General features: G+C 40.4%; 1 long non-coding RNA gene across 1 annotated transcript; it reads right to left on the bottom strand.

Moving 5' to 3' along the window:
- Positions 1 to 493: 493 nt before the first annotated feature.
- On the bottom strand, positions 494 to 18,568 carry LOC148147300 (uncharacterized). The gene is made up of 3 exons (XR_015759866.1): positions 18,447 to 18,568; positions 14,761 to 16,410; positions 494 to 578 (listed from the first exon to the last, which is right to left on the bottom strand). It is a non-coding gene; the product is annotated as an uncharacterized LOC148147300 (long non-coding RNA).
- Positions 18,569 to 20,358: the final 1,790 nt, after the last annotated feature.

Raw genomic sequence — 20,358 nt, 5'->3', positions numbered from 1 at the left:
GTGCTCCGAAAGCTAGTGCTTCCAATTAAACCTGTTGGACTATAACCTGGTGTTGTGTGATTTTTAACTTCAATGACCAATGTTATGTCCCAAGAAAGTTACCTCTGCTTTCGCAAATTCAGTTTCATTTAAGTTTATTGCCAGTTTTGCTTCTCATAGTCGTTCAAAGAGCTTTGCCAACTGCACCATGTGATCTTTTCAGTACTTACTAAAGATCACTACATCGTCCAAACAGACTGCACAGTTTGCTAACCCGGCCACAACTCTGTTCATGAATCTTTGGAATGTGGCGGGTGTCTTCTTCATTCCAAAGGGCATCACTTTAAACTGATATACCCCATTTGGGGTTACAAATGCAGAAATTTATTTCACCGTCTCTGATAAAGGTATCTGCCAGTAACCATGCAGTAAGTCCAGCTTGGTGATGTAACTGGCTTGTAATGGCGCTGACCTTCCGATAATCCATGCAGAATCATTGAGCCCCATCCAACTTGGGAACTAAGGCAATCGGCAAACTCTACTCACTCTGGCTTGGTTCAATGGTATCCTCAATGAGCATGGCCTCCACCTAGACCTGTCTGGTTTTGAAAGGATTAAGTCAATAGGGGTGTTGTTTTATCAGAGCAGTATTCCCTATGTCTACTTCATGTACAATAGCATTAGTCCTCCCCATCGGATTCTTACATATGTCCTTATTCTGGAGTAACAAATCTTTTAACTGCGTTTTTATGCGCCTGAGGCTGATAGCTGATTAACCTATCCCACCCCTCAAGAACTTCTTCATTTTTTAATCTATTTTGAGGCACCTCCAAATCCAAAACATCTGGATGATTCCTCACTGTGCAGCGTAGTAACTAACACCTGTTTCTCCAGTTGTTTCTCTCTAGTATAAGACAGTTTCAACATGTTCACATGACATACTCGATACCTTTTTTTCCTATCTGGCATCATTACTAGATAGTTCACCTTACTCAATTTTTTCTCAATTTGATAGGGACCACTAAACCTGGCTTTGAAGAGATCTCCTATCACTTAGGGAAAACGTCCGAGTCTCAGAGCTTTTATCCGCCACCTGCTTCGTTCTATGCTGTGCCCTCTTTAATTAAGAATATTCTATGCTGTCTAAACTAACTCACCTCCTTGATTTAGTCTCTCCCTCACCTCTGATACATAATCTAAGTGTGAGATCTCCGATTTTGGTCTTGTCAATTTTTCTTTAATTAATTTCAAAAGGCCTCTCACTTCAGGACCGAATATTGACTCAAAGGGAGTAAACTGAGTAGATTCATTTGGGGCATCTCTAGTGGCAAACAACACGAATGGGATATCTTTATCCCAATCATTCAGGTAATCCTGACAGTATGCTCTCAACATGGACTTCTTTCTAAAGCTCCCTGGGATTCAGGATGATATGCACTGTATACCTAAGCTATCGATAACCTCCTTAAACAGCCTAGCAGTAAAATTTGACCCTTGGTCTGACTGAATCTCTCTGGGTAGCCCATAGTGTGTGAAGAAAGCTACCAACTCCTCTACCACATTTATCGCCTTGATACTCCATAACGGAATTGCCTCCAGAAATCTCGTAGACACGTCCATTATGGTTAACAAGTTCCGACTTTTAGTTCTCAGGAGCGGACCTACACAATCAATTATAACCTGTGTGAAAGGTTCTTCAAATGCAGGAATTGACAACAAAGGTGCTGGTTTTATTATGGCCGTGGCTTACCTATCATATAGCAGGTATGACACATACGGCAAAAGTTAACCACATCTTTGTGTATTCCACACCAATAAAAATGTTTTTGTACCTTAGCCTGCATCTTTCGTACCCCTAGGTGACCTCCTACCGGTAGTTTATGCGCTCCCTGTCACACTTCCTGTCTGTAACACAATCTGGTGCACTTCGGCCCATTTCTCCTCTGCACTCACCTGCCGTGGTCTCCATTTCCATCTTAGGATTCCACCTTTCAGATAATAACCCTCCGGAATATTCTCTGCCTCCTTTTCAGAGTACGCATCCACATACATATATTTTATTGTTCTTATCCTGCTGTTGCAAGTCCCTTAGCCTTTCAGGACTAAACACTTCTGCCTGACCCTCTGCCTGTTCAGGTTTTTCCTGCACCATTACGTCAAACGGGGTGTCTGCTAATTGAACCTCAACTCCTTCATCTTTCACTTTACATTTCGCTTTGTGCTGTGACTTACGATAGTGGGATCTGGTTACCACACAGTCTGGGAAAATACCAGGATATTTCTGTTTTAACTCCTCAGTTTCTTGGTCTTCCTTGGGCTTCTCCACAACAAGGTGTGTCACTCCCATCTTGGATCCTGCCAAATCATTCTCAAGAGCAAAATGAATTCCTAGAAGTGACACTCTGTCAATCACTGCCACTGTAACTTCCCCAGTCTTGAGTTGGCACTCCAACCTAATCTTACATAGGGGAATGCTAAATTTCTGTCATCTATCCCACAAATTACCATGCACATGGGTAACAGATCAGAAAGAATGCATATTCGCTCATCCCTTACAATCAGTGACTGATTAGATCCTGAATCTCTCAAAATTATAACTTCATGTCCTTCTCCCCCTGTTTTCCTGAGTAAACTTTACCCACAGAGGCAAATTCTTTATAGAGATCAGATACTAACTCCATACCCAGCCCCTGCCTAGGCTGTGCACTCTCCTGCAGCACCTTAGCTCATCTTGGGGTCTCCTTTACTTCTTCACTAATGCCACTGGCTTCATGTTCTTTTACCACATCTTGTCCCAGAGTGCCTTTCTTTAACAACCAGTACGGTGTCTTTACATGTCCCACCTTCTGGCAGTGAAAACACCCTTTCCCAGTGCCCTTTGAAACTACTGGTATTGTAATTTTCTGTGTCCCACTCCATTACAGTGAAAGTACCTGAGGACTTTCACCTCCCTTCTTCTCTCTCTCTTTGCTCAGCCAAGAACCTTGTCTCTCTCTCTCTTTATCCTCTCTCTCTGCTGTGGTTCTGTTCGCCGAGCTGGAAGTTTTTGTTGCAAACGTTTCATCCCCTGTCTAGGTGACATCCTCAGTGCTTGAGAGCCTCCTGTGAAGCACTTCTGTGGTGTTTCCTCCGGCATTTATAGTGGCCTGTCCCTGTCGCTTCCGGTTGTCAGTTTCAGCTGTCCGCTGTAGTGGCCGGTATATTGGGTCCAGGTCGATGTGTTTGTTGATGGAGTTTGTGGATGAGTGCCATGCTTCTAAGAATTCCCTGGCTGTTCTTTGTTTCGCTTGCCCTATAATGGTAATGTTGTCCCAGTCAAATTCATGTTGCTTGTCGTCTACTTGTGTGGCTACTAGGGATAGCTGGTTGTGCCGTTTCGTGGCTAGTTGATGTTCGTGGATGCGGATCATTAGCTGTCTTCCTGTTTGTCCTATTTAGTGTTTTGTGCAGTCCTTGCATGGGATTTTGAAGACAGCTAACGATCCGCATCCACGAACATCAACTAGCCACGAAACGACACAACCAGCTATCCCTAGTAGCCACATGCAACATGAATTTGACTGGGACAACACTACCATTATAGGGCAAGCGAAACAAAGAACAGCCAGGGAATTCCTAGAAGCATGGCACTCATCCACAAACTCCATCAACAAACACAACGATCTGGACCCAAAATACCGGCCACTACAGCGGACAGCTGAAACTGACAACTGGAAGTGACAGGGACAGGCCACTATAAATGCTGGAGGAAACACCACTGAAGCGCTTCACAGGAGGCTCCCAAGCACTGAGGATGTCACCTAGACAGGGGACGAAACGTTTGCAACAAAAACTTCCAGCTTGGCGAACAGAACCACAGCAACGAGCACCCGAGCTACAAATCTTCTCACAAACTTTGATCGTCTCTCTCTCTTTCTCTCTCCTCTCTCTCTTTGTTTATCTTCTAACTCCATTTTCCTCAATTGTAATTTAAGTTTTTCTACCTCTACTGCACTTGTCTGCTTCTCTGATACACCTACGTGTTTGAGTAACTCCCTGACAATTTCAGCTTTACTTTTGTCCTTGGTTAAACCAAGTGTACCGTATTTGCTAATTCTAAAAGTATGGCCTTTTTCTTTCCTTCCAAACTTTCTTGGCAAATTTGAGAATCATCTTCAACTCCCAAAACTTCTTTAGCCATTTTAAGACTCATTTCTCTCACTTTTAGTTTAATCAACCATAAGTCACTGAAATTAAACAAATTGTTTCACTTACATTTTATTTAAAGATCTAGGACATTAGCCTACAAGTGTTTAACTCTGCTGGGATTTTTCATACCCCCAAATCTATTCAAATCTGTCTAAACCAGTTCAAATCCCGGACGAGTCCTCAAACTGTTATGACATGGGGTAAACCCTCCTGCTTAATTTATCCCATACAGTAATCTGTGAAAATTTGAGAGGCCAAGAATGATTTAAAGTAACAACTAACAACTTTATTTCTTAAAGTATAACAGAGAATAATTAACTGTCAACTATTTACAACTCCTTCCTCTAACCTATCTTTTGCCTTACCCTTCTACAATACTAATCCAAGAAAACCCTCTGATTAAGATTTACCGAAACTCAAGTTTTCAAAACCAGCCAGACGTCAAATCTTTTCTTCTTCGGTCTTCTTTTCTTTTTCTCAGGGATTTCTGTTTCACAGGTCACTGATCGATAAAGGTACCTCTAAGAGAGCTATTTTTGGGCAGTCTCTACATGCTGGTGGCGTGGCAGTTCTCTTCACAACTGTTAAATTTTCCTCGGTCTTATACCCCCAAAGCATCGGATTGTGTCATTGGCTTTTAAGATTGCCAATATACTAAATTCAAACTTGATTGGAGTTTGGTTCTTTTGGGGGTATAATTTAAACTGATTGGCCTACATTGAGTCTGTTTTTGTCTCCAGGCAGCCAGCTACCCTAGCTACAACAGACTGAAACTGTATGTGGTTTTGTGTGTTTGCACGCTTATAGTCAATATAATGTATATTTGTGTTTTAGAGTCCTAACAAGTATTTTTAAGGCTTTTTAAAATGAAGCCACCTTTTGATGTTGATGGTTAATTTTTTTTAAGGGGGGAGGTGTGATGAAGCTGCTCCTTTAACAAGATTATGCTGTCCTTGGCTTTTCTTTCAGAAAGGTCATTAACAACACAGACTCTGAAAAGTCTGGGGTTGTAGGGCTTCAGGGCCAATTTGATAATAGCTAACAGATACTGCATCAGGCAGAAGGCTTTCAAGTTAAAAGAAACAATACTGAACAGAGAATGGCCAATTCTCCCAGCTCAGCTTTTCCCTGGTTTGGTTTGGTTTCTTTTTTTTTTAAATAATGTGGAAAAGCTGCTGTACCCAAAGAAGCAGGTCCAGGCTGGTACTCTCTCTCTGACATCTCTCCTGTAAGAACCTGTGTTTGATTTTACCTTCTGTGCCAAGGGGTATTTATGGGGATTGTTGCAAGTATTTGGAACAGCATCATTAAATTGGGATGATCTGTTGGGTTTTCAGAGAAGTTAAGTTATTTGGTAGTCTGATTTCTGCTGTTTGTGTTTCATTTAGTAATCTTTTAAATATAATTTCTGTTTTGTTTAAAACTTAGTGGTTTGACCAGCTGATTCTCTCCTGGAATATCCACTATATACCTGCTTAAAACAACTCGTAAAGTTAGGGTCTGAAATGTTTTGAGTAGCCTGGTCCATAACACCGGCTAATAGTAGATCCTACCGACTATTCCTATTGTTGTAGTTTTTCTAGCAACACTCAGCATAGGAATGATTGGGATCCAAACAAGGCATATTCTACCAAATGTGTTGGCAGTTACAGCTTGGGACAGGCAGTTCATTAAATGAAAGTTTCTTTAATTCTTTGCAGTATACCATTTGTCGCATGACCATAAACAGTATGAGACAATCATAGTGTATATGTCTCATATGAAGGTTGGACCAGTTCCTGGTCGGAATAAACACTTTTCATCGTAAAAGCAGTAAAGCTGCCCATGTCCAATGATTATGTCCCTGAAAATGCAAACAGGCTCTCATTTACAACAATTATTGCCCCGTATTAATGAGCTAATATTAACAAGTTTCTACTTTTACATATATTATCATGGTGACATCTCAATGGCTAAATGGCAGTGTTTGCTCTTTGCATATTTCTGAATTAAGCATACATTCAATATATTTTGCTTTAACCTGTAAAGACTTAACTAAGCATTACTCTACTCCAACATCTTGCTATATCATGAAAAGCTCTTCTATATATCTAGTTCTCTAATTAATTTCTGCACCTTCTGGTCGCCCATAAAGTCTTTTAATTACACAATTATTATCATTCAACTCAAAGGAACTAACTACCTTTAAGATTTAACAACAGTTTCTGGATGACCTGGTTTTCTCATTGGCTTAAATTGTGAGTGTTTTGACACTTTCTTCAAGATGCAGGGCAGCTGCCAGTTCTTCCATTGAAAAGCTTTTCTAGGTGGTCCCAAGTTATTGATGCAGGAGAACAGATGGAGAGGAGGTTTGAGGTCTTTTCTTTGCCTTCCTTTATGCAGGATTGTATTTGCTTGTTTTTGTACGTGACTTCCTGGCTTGTCTTTGGTAGGTCGAACTCTTTCAATTTATTATTTATAGCAGAGACCATGGAAACATTTCTGTGGTTGAGAATCATAGTTGTGATAACAAATGAATTATTGCTTGCCTCAGGTTTGGTGCATGAGAGGATAGCAACCAACGGAGTGCTATTGAGACTTCTACTGCTCCCCCCCACCCCCGCCCACCCCAATTTCAGAGAGCATGAGGTTTCAATAACTCTTTGAATGCTCAGAAACCTAATTCTCTGATCACAATATTCAAAGATATTTGACTCTATTTGCATGGAAGTGTTGAATTTTGCCTTCCTCCAGGGTTCATTCTTTTAGCATAGGGATTACCTTCTCTTTAAGGAGATGGAAAGGAACTTTATACTCCCTTTCCAAAAAGTGAAGGTGATCATATTTTATTAGGTCGCAAAGGATAACAATACCCTGATACTGATTCTCGTACATTTGTCACAGATCTATTTATGATACTAGTCCCCCAAAAAAAGTAAGTTGCAATAATAGGTACAAATTTCAATTTCTCTTTAAATTTATGGGTAGCTACACTGCCTATTACCTTTGCAGCCCTTATTAATAGCACTCGGATCCTGTAACAGGGATGAAAGGCTCTGTTCAGTCCAACAGATTTGGATTACATCTTTCTGCAAAGCTGTAAACACTATCAAACTTTTATTTTCACTACTACATTGCTAAGTCTTGAAGAATAAAATTTATTTTTGCGCATTTTAGAATCATGGACTAAAGTGAAAAGAACTTCTAAAGCCCAGAGATTTACAAGGATGACTGCATGTTTTGAAACTCTCTTTATTTAGCTGTGGGTTCCAGCTATGAGCAGACAAACTGGCATTGTGGGGTTGTTTATAAATGAATCTGATTTGTTTATGGACTACAGATTAATGACAAAGATCCAGTGCCAACAATTGTGATTGGATGTCAGTTAGCTGAATAGTTTGGGTTGTGTGCAAGATGGAGTGCAGTCCAATCAGGAGAGAAAGTAAACCTGTGGCAGCCAAAAAAAGTCTCTCTCTCTTAGTTCTCTGAAGTAAGCCACTTTACATCTGAAGAAAACCAGTTTATCTTTCCTTAGCACTCATTGCAAGTTGTGACTTTGAATTCAATAAATCAAAGCTCTTTCATAAATGAAACAGCCACCCTGTACAGCTTGAAACCAGTGGAAGCATTTGAAAAAAAAGAGTTTGAGGAGCCACAGTGAGATATTAATTCAGGGATGAAAAGGTAAAAAATTTTAAATATCCTCCAAAAGGAAGGGAAAGGTAGAGAAGTGGAGAAGCTTAGAGAGGGAATTTCAGAGCTCAGTGTACAAGGTGAAGGGAGCCAGGGATGTTGAAGAGGCCAGAATTTGAGGACAGCAGATATTTTAGAAGCTTGTCAGGCTGAAGGAGATTAAAGAGATGGTGATAAAAGGAATTCAGTGAATGTTATATATAGATAGAGGTTGACAGTTCTAAAATTTGGTTGGCACTTGCCTGGGAACCAATGAGTATTAGTTATGTGATTGATACTGAGAGTTAGGATGCTGCCAGCCCGACCTTTGGATGAACTTAAGTTCTTTCAAATCTGGACCAAATGGAGGATGGGAAGCTGGCAGGAGACTGTTAGAATAGCCAAATCTGGAGCTCATAAAGGTATGGTTAAGTATGTGGATGCCTGAACATTTCAAGGTGTATTAAGGAATGTGCAACAAAGATGGGAAAATAGAGAGAAATTACCGTGATCTAATTGAATAATAAGCAAATTTTGAATGGGCTAAATGACCTCTATCTTGTTAGTAGAAAGCTAACAAATATTGGCTTCCTCCCAGTAACAAGAATACTTGATCACTTAAATGGGCAAAGCCGAGAGCTTACCTGCAAATATATATATATATATATATATATATTTCTATTTAGAATGCAAAAGTTTAGCACAAATTCTAATAAGCCATCTGAGGAATCTGATTTTCAAATCAGTTCTCCCTGCTGAGGTTCCTGAGAGCCCAGCATCTCTCAGCAATTAATGATCAGTAGCAAGGTTGGAAGCAGGTAATGTTAGGGAGGTATATATGGATAGATGACTGCATATGAATTTCAATACTTTGGGAAAAATCTATCTATATATAACATTCACTGAATTCCTTTTCTCAGTATATTGCAACTTTCTCAAAATAATCCATGCAAATAGCTACTCACAATTGCACTTTGCAAATTGATGTTGATTGAAACTGGTGAACTATAGATGAGAGACTGCAACTTAATGAGAATTATGATCCATTTCAAAAAGTAACCACAGAGGTAGCCCTTCTGCTCTTGAAAGCAGCTTTAGATGGTAGGTCACTTGAAATAAAAGATTAAAGGATTTTTATTCAGTAAATAGTGTCAAAAGTTAATTGAAAAAGAAATCAGCCTTAAAAATTGTACTTTATAATTAATTCTTCCTACTTTTGTGGAAGATTTTCAACATCATTTAGGAACATAGGAGCAGGACTAGGCTGTTCCACTATTCAATAAGATAATTTATCTTGTAATTGCATCAGATGAATTGTTTTTGATTCGTAAGAACCTTCAATAGAATGGAATGTCCTTTATTATGCAAAGTGATGTATATAACCATTTTTGTATCAAAAGCAACAATGTGGAAATCGATTCTATATTTGAAATCATACTACTTTTGATATTTGCAGTTTGAAATAAAAACAAACATGCTGGAAACACTCAGCAGGTCTGGAAGGTGGAGGGACAAAGGGTGTTACTGTCTCAGTCTGTAACCTTTCATCTGAACTGGGGTAAGTTGGAAAAATAATAGATTTGAACAAGTAAGAGGAAGAGGAGGGTGGAAAAAAGAATGAAAGGGAAATCCGCATTAGGATGAAAGAAAAGAGAGATTGAATGTTATCTCTTCTGGTTCTAGTTAACTGTATATTTCACATTATAAACTATTGTAGAGAAAGGGAGGGATTAGTCCATCGCTTTGAACAGATGCTTGGATTTGGTCCAGAATTGACCCTCAGAATACCAGGCTTTGGAGCACTGTGAGTTTCTGTCCAATGGCCCAAATCTTACTCAGTTCCAAGTACTGTCCTCCATGAAACCTATTTATAGTAATTATAGAGTCATAGAATTATAAGCATGGAGACAACTACTTCACACTGATTATGTTCCCAAACAAAACTAGTCCCACTTGCCTGCAGTAGGCCCATATTTCTCCAAACTTTTCCTATTTATGTATTTATCCAAATGTCTTTTAAATGTTCTAACTGTACATGCATCCATCACTTCCTCTGGCAGTTCAATCCACACAGGAATTACTCTCTTTGTAAAAATGTTGCCCATCATATCCTTTTAAAAACTTTCTCCTCTCTCTTAAAAGATGCCCCCTAGTTTTGAGCTCCTCCACCCTAGGAAAAAGGCCGTTGCTATTCACTTTATCTATGCCCCTAAGTGTTTTATAGACCTCTCTAAGGTCACCCCTCAACCATCTATGCTCCAGTGAAAAACGTCCCAATCAATCCAGCCTATAATTCTCTGTATTAAGTAAATTCAGGCGCATAAGCTGAGTACAGCCAATCCCTTCTCAAGGGGAAGTCACAGCACCTCCTCAGCAGGAGCTTCTTGATGAGAGTCCAAGGTAAGCAAACAACCGTTTAAACGGAACTAATTTCCAGATAATGATACATATAATCTTCGTAAATACATTTCAGGGCTGGAATTGCAAATCAACACCCTAAACACTTCTGGACATCTGAAACAAAACCAGAGGATGCTGTAAACACTCAGAAAGTTAGACAATGCTTCTGTTTCATCTGCCCACTGCTGTCGTGCTTGCCTCACTGAGAATTCACAGTACTTTCTGTTTTTTCTCAGTAGAAATTATTTTGTTTATCAGAACAATGCTATCACCTGCTGACAGGTGATATAGTTGACAAGATTGCCCAATTAAATGCTTGTAACTTCAATTCAACTGCTTGTAGGAAAGTTATTTATCATAAGATGTAAGAGCAAAAATAGCCCATTCAGCTCATCAAGTCTGTTCCACAATTTATTGACTTATGGTTGATCTGATAATTCTCAGCTTCACTTTCCTGCCTTTTCCCCATTACTTTTTGTTCCTTTCATTAGTAAAAATCTGTTGATCTCAGCCTTAAATCTACTTAATAATCCAGCCCCTACAGGCCTCTTCTGAAGGGCTTTTAAAAAAAATGTCAAAGGGCCAATTATTTTGCAGAACTGTAAACAGAAGTTAAATTTATTTCTATCAATTCTGTCTGTCAGACTTATTTCTCAGTGTGAATATATTATATTATGGGAACAAACTCTCAATCCAAATTAATTTATTAGCACAGTTTTGGGGAAAATACTGCATTGTCAGTTGTCCAGTATTCATGTAGTTCAGTATTCTATTTTGCAGAGACCAGTTAAAAGACAATCATATTGCTGCAGGTCTGGAGTCACCTGTACGTCAGACAAGGTAAGGACTGCAGATTCCACCTCTAGAGAATGTTAGTGAACTAGATGGGTTTTTATGACAATTAACAGTAGTTACATAGTCACCATTAGGCTAACTTTACATTTCCGATTTTAAAAAATGATTCAAATTTCATGATCTAATATGGAAATTCAAATCCATGTCCCCAGGACTTCAGTCTATGTCTCTGATTTACCAGTTATGAGACATTACCACTACGCCTCCACCTTCCCATTGTTTTTCTAGATGGCAGCAGAGCAGGTGGGCAGATCCTGGGGCCTGACAGCTCTCATCAATCTCTTTCGCTTTATTTTCTTCTTTGTTTCTCAAGGTCTTTCTCTTTTCTTTTTCTTTTTTTACTTGTTTTCTTTTCTTTTAAGTTTGGAGAGTGGTGGGTGAAGGAGGAAACCTGCACCGTCAGCAAAACCAGAATGAGCTGGACACAGCTCCAACCCAGCCCTGGGGTTTCCTACCATGCAAGGATCAGGTTCTGGGCTTACTCCCCTGGCTTGAACCAGAGGCTAGGCCGAGGCTCCAAGTCAATGGCTAAACCCGGGTGCCTGAAGGAGGAGAAATTGTGGACTCGGCACAGCATGATGGTCTCCTGGTGTGTCAGTCTTGTTCCAGTATGGTGGTCTTGCCCTGGCATGGTAGTCTTCCCAGCATGGAGGTCTCGTCCCCGTGTGAACGTCTTCTTTGTTTTTGGCTTCCAGGTATTCCAGTGGCCTGCAGGTGGTCTTCTCCAGGAGTGGCAGTCTCGGCCTGGAAGGTTGTCTTCCTCAGTGGAGGCGGAGGCTATTATCCCAGTGATGTGGCATAGCTATCTTGTCCTGGCTACGTCTTCAGGGTATTCCATCGTTTCTTAATTGACTTTCCCTGAGCCTAAGTCAACTGGTGGGCAAGAAAGTTTCACTATTTAACTGACAGAATCAAAGAATAATTTATTTTCTTATTTTGTTGCTGCATGTGGGAGCTTACTGTTGCTGTGTTTGCCTAAATGGCCCATAATTTCACAAGTAATAAATAAATAGTTTGTGAAGAGCCTTGGTATGTCCTGCAAAGGTGAAAGGTGTGATATAATTGCAAGTTTTTCTCTTTACCAGTTGTCTTTTACTGAACCATGTGTATTCTTCTCACCACGCGATCTTGAGATGCCACTCCCATATACAGATAAAGCCATTTCCATATATCTTGTATATTTTTGAAGAATTTCTCTCATAAAAGATGAGAGCATCTAGTACTTGAAAAACCTTCTGGACAGACCACCAAAAAACATTTTGATAATTTGAACATCCTTTCAACCCGAATCTTTCGGCCCTGTTTGCATTGCAACATTTTCATTTTCCTATTTTCTCAATACGACCACTAGTATTCTGAAAAGCTGTTCTAATTTCCTTCTATTCTCTAAATATGCATTTAAGATCTACCCGTTTTCTGCATGCCATAGGTGTTCAAATGATTAATCTTTCGAAAAACTCAACCTGAAGAACAAATGGATAATGCTCTAATTTTACTGATATAGAATTAGAAAATATAAATGCAACTCAATTATTCTCCATTTGCTATGTTGCTCATGGTTATCCACAGGTAGTGCTAACATTCTTTGTTCTAACTAGTAAAAGTGGCTGTGGATGACTATCTAATGCTACCACTGGGGAAAGTACAGGGAAGTTGCTTACTGATGCTCACTTTGGGTTCAGCTAAGGCCTGTTCTCAGTATAGCCTTAGTCCAAACATGAAGTTAGGTGAAGTGAGACTGACTGTGTTGACATCAAGGCAGCATTTGACCGAGCATGGCATCAAGGAACCCCAGCAAAACTGCAATCCATGGGAATCAGAACAAAATACTCCACTGGTAGAAGTCATATCTCACATAAAGGAAGATGTTAGTGGCTTTTGGAGCTTAATTCTTAATGTCTGAGGACATCACTGCACTAATTTCTCAGGCTAGTGCCCTAGGCTCAAACATTTTCAGCTGTTTCATCAATGACCATCAGATTCTGCAATCATCAATGAACATTTCCAATGTTCAGTACCATCCTTGATGACTCATACTGATGCTGTCCGTGTCTATATGCAGCGTAACCTGGACAACAGTCAGACTTGGGTTGATAAGTGTCAAGTACCATTTGTGCTGCACAAGTCCCAGGCAATGACCATCTCCAATAAAAGAGAATTTTACTATCTGCCTTTGATATACAATAACATTATCAGCACTAAATTCCCCTTCTACCAATATCTTGGATACTTACCATTGACCAGAATATGAATTGGACTAGCCATGTAAAATATGTGACTGCAGAAGTTAAGAACTCTGCAGCGAGTAACTCACTTCAAGACTCTGAAGTCTGCCCATCATCTACAAGTCAGGAATGGGATGAAATATTTTCCGCTTGCCTAGATTAATGCAGCATTAAAAACACTCAAGAAGCTGAGCATCATCCAGGACAAAGTAGCCCCCTTGACTGGCATGCCATCCTCCAGCTTAAATATTCTTGCCAGCTGTGCATAAAGCAGCAGTGTGTACTGGAATAATCTGAGCAGCTGTTTCTAAGGGACAAGCCCGATCTCAGAATGAAATCTATCTTCATAGATCAAATTGTGCGTCTTTAATTTAATATGCCATCTTTCACTGAAATATAAGTACACGGGAAAGCAGATGATGTTTTTAAACAATAGAACAGAAGGTTATTACTCAAGCACCATTACTTTATAGTTAGTCAAAATTAGGAGATTTTCTTTGCCTGACCAATCTGTAGGTTTGATTTTTAATTGTTTCTTCTCAGTTCCTGTCTTGTGAGCTGCAAATTCTTTTCCTTGAAAATGCACACAACTGAGTTCTTAGACTTTTTTTTAACCTTTAAATAACCAATTCAGGTTTCTAACTAAGTACACCTGGTCTGGAGGTTTTCAAAACTGAAACCCTTACACTGAGGCAACAGATTTTCTTAACTGCTCTGAATATTTGCCTTTTCTAGGAGAGATTCTACTTGTACGTGACCACACTCAGGTTTCCTTCAAAAGATTTTTCAACTATATTTCAAAAATTTGCTCATTCTAGTTTCTGCTACAGGTTGTGGCTTTATGTTTTCTCTTTCCTGTTGTGAGCCCCACAACACTAACGAACTTCAATGAACATTCCAGACACCAGCTCTCTTTGACACATACTGGTTTTAAAAGTCATGTTTCGGAAACACTAGCCTAATTAATTTTAAACTCTTTGTAAAGTTCTATGCCTGAGATTAAAGTCTAAACTCTAAAGGATATTAATATACATAAATCACATACCTTTCATTACTGTAGCATTTAAAAGGTGTACTGCATCAATTCACCAAGTTTCCTTTGACAGTACTTTCCAAACTTGCAATCTCTCCCATCAACAAGGTTAAACACTGCAGATGCATGAGCAGACCAGCTCCTGCAAGTGCTCATCAAATCACACACTATTCTTTCTTGGATTTTTATCACCGCTCCTTCACCATTGCCAGGTCAAAAAAAATGATATTGTCTTCCTACCAGCACTGAGAGTGTATCTACAGAATATACTATACTGATTCAAAATGAAGGATTGTCCCAAAACTCTCAAGGGACATTACCAAAGGGTCATGAATACTAGTGAGTCAGTGACACTTAGGTCCTGTGAATGGATGGATTGAATCAAAAGTATTGAGTGTTTTTGTTGGAATTACTGAAAATAGTTTTTACCTTCAAGCATCACCAATGTCATAAAAGTGTTATGAAGGCGTGGCAAACTGGAATTTGGAAGAATTTTCTGGATGTAGCCATTTCTAAGTATGATATTAAGTTTTATTTTTTAATTAGTAGCTCAGACGTTCATATGCAGTAAATTGAAACCCTCCAGAATCCTTACAGCATTGTTAGCGATCCAGTTTGTCGAGTAAAGCAAGTAAAGTTCTGCAACAAACTAGTTGGAATTACTTGATGAGGCACAAAAATATTTGCAAAATATCTTTAATCTCTATGATGCCTGGGTATTGCTTTATTTATTTTAGAATCTGTGGTAAATTTGTTTTTCAAAGGATGTGCGATCTCTAAAATGAATGTTGTATATATAAATAAGATGTTAGACAGAAGACAGTGTTAGTAAAAATTCAGAATCCTGATCATTTAGCAACATATTCTTCTCCCGAGTATAATTTAATCAAAATGTGTAGAAAAATTGCAGAATGTTAGGAACAATGTCCTTTTTATGGGACTGCTAAATGGTGTTATCATTTTATAATGTAACAGCCTTTTTAAAGTCAATCTTAAAAACCTTAATATGATCAGAGGCTCTGGATATAGGTTTACTCGCTGAGCTGGAAGGTTCATTTCTAGACGTTTCGGCACCCTACTAGGTAACATCTTCAGTGGGCCTCAGGCGAAGCACTGCTGATAAGTCCTGCTGATATATTTGGGTTTCTTTGGGTTGATGATGTCATTTCCTGTGGAGATGTCATTTCCTGTGATGAAGTCACTTCCTGTTCTTTTTCTCAGGGGGTGGTAGATGGGGTCTAACTCGATGTGTTTGTTGATAGAGTTCCGGTTGGAATGCCATGCTTCCAAGAATGCTCATGCGTGTATTTGTTTGGCTTTTCCTAGGACAGATGTGTTGTTCCAGTCAAAGTGGTGTCCTTCCTTATCTGTATGAAAGGATACTAGTGAGAGAGGGTCATGTCTTTTTGTGGCTAGTTGGTGTTCATGTATCCTGGTGGCTGGTTTTCTGCCTGTTTGTCCAATGTAGCGTTTGTAACAGTCCTTGCACGGTATTTTGTAAATGACATTAATTTTGCTTGTTGTCTGTATAGAGTCTTTCAAGTTCATTAGCTGCTGTTTTAGTGGGCTACCATGATGCTAAGGGATCTGAGTATTCTGGCAGTCGTTTCCGAGAGTGGCTAGGGTTTCTGGACATGTTTTGTCTGCTTGTTTGGGTTTGTTGCTGAGAAATCGGCAGACTGTGTTCATTGGGTACCCATTCTTTTTGAATACACGATATAGGTGATTTTCCTCTGCTCTTTGTAGTTCCTCTGTGCTGCAGTGTGTGTTGGCTCATTGAAATAATGTTCTGATGCAGCTTCTTCTCATTCTGATACAAATCTTCTCAAAACTCGCTATGATCAGAGGCTGTTCAAAGTGGGTAATGTAGAATGGAAATATAGAATGAGGGATTCTATAATTTGGAGATAAATGATGTCCTTATCCTCCACAACCAAGAATGAGAATCTTGAAGGATGTTTTGCTTACCTGGTACCAGAATAAGGGATACTCATGGTGGCAAGAAAAGAACTTGCTCAATCAGTCGCAGTTGCCCATGTTGAAACAGATGACTTGAATAGAAACAGGAAGAGGAAGATCCTGCTAAAAGAATGTAAGGGGTTAGACTTCAATACTGGCATTTGACAAATAATGTGGCAAGTTTCACTGTAAACAGAAAACAGGACAAATCCACCCTGCCAGTTACTGTCCTATTAGTCCAATCTCAAGCATCAGTAAAGTGATGAAAGTAGCTAACAGCTAACCTGTTATGCAGCACTTGCTCAGCAGTAACCTACTCAATTAGGCTCAGTTTGGTTTCAGCCAGAGCCACTATGCTCCTGAACTAATTACAGCCTTAGTTGAAATATGAACAAAATAATTGGATTCCAGAGAAGAGGTGAGAGGGACTCTGACACCATGGTCACATTTGACTATGTGTGGTGTAAAGGAGCCGTAACAAGACTAGAATCGTTTTACCCCTGGCCCAAACATGGATGGTAGAACTGAAGCTAGGTATGAGCAGAGAGGGCAACAGATACATGGGAACACCACCACCTGCACGTTCCCCTCCAAACCACTCACTAGCCTAACTTGCAAATATATCATTGCTTCGTCACTGTCTCTGAGTCAAAATCTTGGAATTTCCTCTCTAACAGCATATGGACTACAATGATTCAAGAAGGCAGTTCACCACCACCTTCTCCAGGTACAGGCAATAAATGCTGGCCAGCCAGTGACACCCATGTCCCACTGTTATGCATCAGAACAATCCCCTTCAAAATGTATTAAGAATGTAGCCTAGACCCTAACTTTTTAAAAATTAATTTAAAGGTAAATGTAAGGTGCTGCATTCCAGATGCAATTTGATTGGTCAAACTACCAGATTTGAAGCAAAGCACACTTTATTCATACACCTTAGTTAAATTACAAAAAAAAACAACATAAGGAAAATAATTGGCTAAGCTGTAACTTTATTGGAAGACTTAACAGAATAATAGGTTATTTTACTACTAAATAGTAACTGTTCCAATATAGTAACATCCCATAAACACACCCTTGGCAAAAGGCAAATTCAGAAAAACATATTGTCTCAAATGCAACTTAAATATCTAGAGAACTCTGAGAGTGTGTAGCAGGGAGAGATTACGCAACAACAGACCCAGCAATAACTGCACCTGAAGAACAAAGAAACTAAAAATCCTGGTTCTGTAAGAGCTTGACCATATCCATTCAGGCTACTTCTCTTGTTCCAACTAAAAAAAACAGGTCTCTAAAGCTGTTTACTTTACAAGTTTTCAATAGACATTTTCTCTCCTGTTTTAAAATCTTTCTTTTTAAAAAAGGACAAAATAGACCTTTTAATATCATCACATCCACATATGGGGTAAAATTAGATTTACATGGATGGGACGTACAAGTGCAGCATAAACACTGATATAGACTGATTGGGCTGAACAGCCTGTTTGTGAGTTCTACATCCTAAATAGTACAAGTAATTATTTGGCTGGGGTTAATGTGGGGAATTGGTAGTGGACGTAAAAAGGAACATGTGGGGATCCAAGATGGCGGCAGTCTGAGTGGTCTGCTGTGCTGGGCTCTCTGCTATACCCCTGGGCAAAGTGGATCTGTACTCCCCCCACCCCCCCCCACCCAACCCTTTTCAACCACCCCAAGGAGAAAAAAATATTAATTTAACTTACTGATTATTTTGAGCAGCTGAAATCACCTGATTCACCTTCAGGCCAAGATGAAGACCGGTAAAGGAAAGGGGCCTAAAGGAGCACAGCAGACACGGCACTCCCCTACTGCGTCAGGGGTGCCTGCAGCCAGTACTCAGCTGCCTGAGACAGCCCCTCCGGATCCAGCAGGACAGCAGTACTTACTCTCGGAGTTTGCTAAACTCCAAGAGTGGATTCAAGTAGCTGTGGAGCCACTGTCTGCCATGCTTATAAAAAAGCATGAGCAGGAAATCCAGCTCCTGGAACGAAGACTGGAGGCAGTGGAGGAAAGGACCACGGCATTGGAGACCCTGGCGGAGGTCTCGGGCTGAAGGGCCCGAACACTGGAAGACCAGGTTCGGATCCTTCAGGATCAAGTCGATAATCTAGAAACTAAAAATAGAAGAAAGAACTTACGGATCATGGGCCTCCCGACACGTGAAGAAGGCGAATATCTCGTTGGCTTCCTGCAGGGATGGCTCCCAAAGTTCCTGCAGTTAGCTTTGGAGTCGGGCCTGGTAAGCATGGAGCAGGCCTTCCGGATCGCAACTCGCAGGTCCAGGCTGGAACAGTGCCCCTGTGTGGTCCCAGTGCAGCTCCTGTATTATAAAGAAAAACAGTTAATAGTGGAAGCAGCAAGAAGATTTGGAAGGAACTCACAAGCCTTAATGTATAAAAGTTCAGAGATAATGTTTTTTTCAAGATTTTTCAGGAGCCCTGGTCAAGAGGAGAAGGACATTTGATGATGTTTAAAAAGAATTAAGGGGGGACTCGGCAAGATGGCGGCAATTCTGTAGAACTGCTCTGGACAGCTGTGCCTAACAGCCAAGGCATACCGGTGTTTTTTGCTATCCCTGGCCAACTTATGTGGTGGAATTATTAGTTTAAAACCTTACAAACACATATTTGTTAATATTTGGGAGTGGGAAGGATGCCAAAGGGAAGAGGAGCAAGCAAACAGCAGCAGAGAGGACACTCCCCTGCAGCACCAGGCATACCAGAGACTGCAGCAGCAGCAGCCTCTCCTGAACCCTCTAGGGACCTGAGAGACTCACAGGAATTGACTGCGGCGATGGAGAGACTTATCTTGAAAGTTGCAGCTGCGATTGAGGAATTCCTGGGGAGATTCATGCCCATGCTGCAGAAGCCTGAGCAGGAGATCCAGGGCCTCGGGGAGAGGCTGGAGGAGGTGGAGGGTCGAACTAAGGCTTCGGAAGCTGCGATGGAGTCCTCATCCAGTCAGATGAGGACTGGAGCGAGAAGTGCGGGCCCTCCGAAACCATATCGACGACCTTGAAAATCGAGATCAGAGGATAAATCTCTGAATTGTCAGGCTCCCTGAAGGTGAGGAAGGTGAGCAGCCAGTCAGCTTCTTTGAAAGCTGGTTGCCGAAGTTTTTGGGCCTTCACATCGAGTCCAGCAGGCTTCAGATTGAAAGGGCGTATCGGATTACAGTGCACAGGTCAGGGCTGGTGCAGCATCCCCGCCCAGTCCTAGTGCACTTCCATTCATATAAGGACAAGCAAAAAGTCATAGAAGCTTCCAGATCCCTGGGAAAAGATCCTCAGGCACTGCTGTACAAGGGGTCAAAAATCATGTTTTTCCAGGATTTCTCTGCTGCTGTAATTCGAAAGAGGAAGCCCTTCGATGAAGTTAAAAAGAGATTGAGGAACCTGGGCATCCAGTACTCCATGAGATACCCCGCAGTGCTTTGTTTCAGCCACGAGGACTCAGTTTATACATTTGACTCGGCGGATAACGCTGAAACTTTGTGGACACTTTAAAATAGATGGATTGGCTTGATGGATTGATTAATGTTTGTTCTCTTTTCTATCTTTCCCCATGTTTTCCCTTCCTTTTTTATTTCTTTCTTCCTAATAATTTCCTTTTTGGAAAGGGGGGAAAAGACTTTGGAATAAGTTGTTCCTAATTTTTTTTAATAACTGGATTTTCTGATGGGAAATTTTGTGGATGTTCCTTGTTGTCTCTCCCCCCTTTTTTTGTTTGTTCTGCTTCTCTTTTAGTCACAAGTAGGGGTGACATGAAGCCAGGGATGGGTGGATCCTGACTTTGTCTTTTTTTCTGTTGATTTAAGGATCATCTCCTTGTTTTTTTTCTGGCCTAAGGCTGGGGCACAGTCCAGGTTTGAAGGAGCTGTGAAGGAGGGGATGGGTAGGGTGAGTGCCCCCTATGGGCAGGGGGAAGAGTCTTCCATTCAAGGTTCTATAGTTGGTTTTCTTTGTAGTTTTTTGGTAGTAATAGTTGTTTATACTTATGATAGAGTCGTTTTTCTATATATAGTTTTTTGATTCTGTGAGTCTTTATTTAC

The sequence above is a fragment of the Chiloscyllium plagiosum genome, unplaced genomic scaffold (genome assembly GCF_037043375.1).
Source record: "Chiloscyllium plagiosum isolate Xiang-an unplaced genomic scaffold, Cpla_swu_hap1 HiC_scaffold_17, whole genome shotgun sequence".
Taxonomy (NCBI): domain Eukaryota; kingdom Metazoa; phylum Chordata; class Chondrichthyes; order Orectolobiformes; family Hemiscylliidae; genus Chiloscyllium; species Chiloscyllium plagiosum.
Note: the sequence above shows the minus strand (reverse complement) of the source record. Positions and strands in the feature narration are given on the sequence as shown.